General features: G+C 38.5%; 1 long non-coding RNA gene across 1 annotated transcript; it reads right to left on the reverse strand.

Annotated features, from left to right (window-relative positions):
* Positions 1–1759: 1759 nt before the first annotated feature.
* LOC106333182 lies at positions 1760–3938 on the reverse strand. Its single transcript, XR_001268309.1, has 4 exons — positions 3701–3938; positions 2451–2971; positions 2200–2351; positions 1760–2034 (listed from the first exon to the last, which is right to left on the reverse strand). It is a non-coding gene; the product is annotated as an uncharacterized LOC106333182 (long non-coding RNA).
* Between the last annotated feature and the right edge of the window lie 403 nt (positions 3939–4341).

A 4341-nucleotide genomic window follows, 5' to 3' on the forward strand; every position in this document is an offset into this window, starting at 1 on the left:
TGGACACGAACGGGACGCGAGCTGGACACGAACGGGACGCGAGCTGGAATGGATCGAGTCGCTTTTTATCGGGTCGCGGACGTCCTTTGTTGCTTGATCGGGAACGCCTTGATCGTCGGACGCGAGCTGTCTGATGCTGTCGCGAACGAGGAAGAGGTCGCGTGCTGGAACTGCTCTCGGGTCGCGAACGTCTGAGCTAGGATCAGGAACACCTTGGGCTGAAGCTGATCGGGGACGCGAGCTGGAACAGATGCGGGAACAAGAGACGCGATCGGGGTTTAGGGTTCGTCGGATCGCCGGCTATGGTTAGGGTTTTAGGGGTTTTCGATTTGGGTATTTGCTTAGGGATTTAGAGTTTCGTGCTGATAACGTGTTGTAAAAGTAATGGAAAAGTCTGTCTTTATTCATAACATAGAGCTTCCTTATATAGGAGATTACACCGTCATAGATAAATGGAAAGATTACAAATCATAATCTCTTGGTTATGAGCCATCTGGGATCTGGTTCACAACATAATCTATATAATGTCGTTTGTTGTGTGTGAATTATTATGTTTGCATAAGAGTTGACATCTTTCGTCGGCCCATTATACTTATCATGTATTATTGTCCTCCTAAAGTACCACATAATTCAGCAATTTTTTTTTTCAAAAGTTCTGTCATTTATTTGTTTTACGTAAATGACACAATATGTCACTATTTTTGTCTCTCTAAAAACAATTTTGGTATATAATTTCTTGAACTCCGCAGGCGCAAGTACATAATTGTTAAAATACAGATATATTTTACACCAATTTTATGCATTGTTTAGTTGATGTAGTAAAAACTTGCATGGATTTCAGTTACACAAAAAAAAAACTTGCTGGAAAATATTTCAATAATAATTTTGAAAAATAAGATCGTAAATTAAGATGAAAGATTTAAGGCAGTTAGAATAGTTTGTGCAACCGTAAAACAAACACAATTATTTTACGGAAATAATTAGTTATTTTATCAGCATTAAGACTTTCTGACCCATTTTCTATGGTTATTAATATGACTAATTTACCTATTATGTAATGAATGAGCCGATCCTAATAACTTCTTAGGCCGGATAGTATATTATTATAGAATGTCTGTGGTTTTTGCTAATATTTTCTTGATAATGGACAGTATCTTTGGGGAAAAACATTAAAGGTTTGCATAAAATTAAAAAAATCGTACAAACCATAAAACCAAAAATATTTTTATTGAAAATTCAGAAAACGCAGATTGTTCAGAAAGTTAAAAAAAAACAGATGCAAACACCACATCCTTAATATTAAAAACCCAACATTGATGCCAAAGCAAATCTGGTGACAAAGCACTAAGCTAGACGCGTCTTCTGTACCATCTTCGAAGCTGCTCTGGCTGAAGGCCTCTGTGGTTCTCCACCATCTGGGCCTGATACCGCATCTGGTGCTGCCTGCTGACTGCCACCTCCAGTTTCAACCTTAGCAAGAACCGTTCTGTCAACTGGTATGTCCTCCCTCTTGTTCACGTTGTCTACCTACACACGTCCAATAATCTATATTAATTTACTGAACTTGAAAATATCAAGACGAAACAATCATAACACTCACAGTATCAACGAAATCAGGGAGCGGTGCACGATCACTTCCATTAAGAATCCCTGTGATTGTGAAGTCTGATGATTTGCAGTGAAGTTGTATGCACTAACATTAACTTGAAAGGTGAATGGGGGGGGAGGGGGGTGTCTGAGTATCCTGAGGGTGCAGTAGTATAACATTTATCATATAATGAAATAGGATGAAACTGGTCACTGAGAACTTTTTGACCACAAAGCAAGCAAGCCTTCTGAATGGTTCACCAAATTTTACTCTCCAGATGATAAAGCTTTTCTTCTTTCCCCTCTTTTTAAGTCTTTTTATAATATCCCATTTTCTAATCACAGGACCTCTGTAAGGAACTTTCCATATCACAATGTTACCTGGAGGCTGATACTCTTCAAGCCATGTCACATTTGATATCACTTCATTCATCACTTCAATCTCACCTGCTTTCCATATATCATCATTATCATCAACAACATTTTCCATAGTAACAATAGATAAACGTAAACCAGTTATGTTAACCTATATAAACCATGATTTCTTGACGAAGTGTTATGAAAGGAGAAACACCAAGGTGGTGTGTCTTGGTTAAGTTTGTGTTATATTACCAGGCAAGTCACGGATTGGGGATTTCCGGAAGTAGTTTCAGTGTCTTCCATGAGTATATAGGAGAGTACGAAGGAGATAAGATACCGAAGATTGTACAGTGTGGTTGCTGGGCAAGGAGCCGTCATATCTTTGACCAGCTTTGCGGGTCTTGCTATGAATAAAAGTAAACAATAGATTAGTCAGAGAAGAGTTTTTAAGATCATTTGTATTAAACGGAAGTTAAACTGGGGGATTTACATGTGACTATTACCTTGTAATGGATCGTCTAGCTCTGATGGATCAGGCTCAACCCAATCATATGACTTCACGTGCATTGAACCGTAACTGTAAGATAACTAGGGATGTTGTGTAAAAGGTTAGGGTTAAGCCCTTCCTTGTGTAATATAAACCGAGGCCTGTTTTAACCCAACCCTATTTTAACCCTACTTTTTGACGAAGGTTAGGGTTAGACCAGGGTTAGCCCATTTAATTTTTTTACAAGTCAATAATTTTTTGCATATCAAATTCAACTTAAATTTAAATGTTAAAAACTGCAAGTATAATCATGTTCATGTAAATGCAAAATGTGTCTTTTATTCATTTTTGTCTTTCACTGAAATTAAAAACCAAAGTTAACATTCATGTAATGTAAATGCAAAGTATAAGTATAACTCTTGAGCACAACTTTGTAGCTACTTTAATAAATAGAACTTTACTCAAACTCTCAAGTCAGCCAACACTTGTTGTTCTCCAAGTCTCTTGACTCTTGAGTCTCTTCAAACACTCGTTGCTCTGCAACAAGCCAACAAGCCAACAACATAATCAGTTTATCACAGCCAACAACAAGATGCTTGATTCATTAGCTAGAAGCTAAAACAGTCAAACTCGACCAGTGAGTGACACACTGATACATTCATACACGCAAGAAACCCACAACGTAACGAGTATATTATTAAGCTGATCTCAGAGTGGAAACTCGCTAGCTAAAGACACAACATGGAAAAGCTAGAAGACATCTACACAATCAATCAAAAATCAAGTGCCCTAATAACATTCAAATGGGTTTATCTTCACTGAACAATACACCAAACAAGCTAACGCCTAACGCCATTAAGGTTTTGAGCTCATAAACGCATAGATACAGGACGACACAACAGCACCAAAAATATACACTTAAACCAGACAGCAAGCTACAGTCTCAGACAGCAAGATACAACCTACAGTCTACCAAACAGCAAGCAATAATCTGAGACAGCAAGATACAATCTCAGACAACAAGAGACAATCTCAATTCTACAAACCCACATACCCTAGAGATCGATTTCAGCAAACCCACAAACCCTAGCGATCGATTTCGACAAACCCACATACCTAGAGATCGATTTTAACAAACCCAGAAAGTGCTTGAATCGTCACATATCGAGTTCTTTCAATTTTCTCATTACTAGGCATACAAACCCATAAGCAAAAGATCTCACCATATTCTGCTAGCTAAGAACAAAGAACATTCTTCAAATGTACCTACTTACAAAATGGTATGCTTGCTGATCTGATTGTGACCGTGATGAGATGAGATGAGATGATTGGGATCTCGTCTCTGGTTTGCCCTCTAAAGTAATGATGATGACGAGTGATGACGCTGAGATGAGATGGTGAGGCGTTAAGGCGGCGAGAGATGAGATGGTGAGGCGATTGGGATCTCGTCTCTGGTTGAGATGGTGAGAGTCGAGAGAAGAAACGACGATGATGAGATGGTGACAGTTGAGAGAAGAAACGATGTCGCTTTGTTTACTTTTGTTTTCTTAAAAAAATATTAACGGGTTTAGGGTTAACCCGCGTTTCATTTTAGACGGCCCTAATTTAACCCAAACAAAAATTAACGGGTTTAGGGTTATGAAATCAGAGGCGGGCCGACCCTATTGGAAAAAGCCCATTTTAATATCCCTAAAGATAACTGCTGTGATCTCCCCAATGATGTCTATGAAATAATGAAAATTTAAATTTAATTTCCGGTTAGTATGATGACAATCGAAAAAGGATTACCCATGAGTTGAGAGCTGGTGTTTGCTAGAGCAAGCATCTCGCTTTGACTCCAAACAGGAACACTTTTCAGCTAGTGGAGAAGTCGGCTCAGTCAACACATTCAAGGAGGTTACATCACT

Source organism: Brassica oleracea, chromosome C3 (genome assembly GCF_000695525.1).
Source record: "Brassica oleracea var. oleracea cultivar TO1000 chromosome C3, BOL, whole genome shotgun sequence".
In the NCBI taxonomy this organism is placed as follows: Eukaryota; Viridiplantae; Streptophyta; class Magnoliopsida; order Brassicales; family Brassicaceae; genus Brassica; species Brassica oleracea.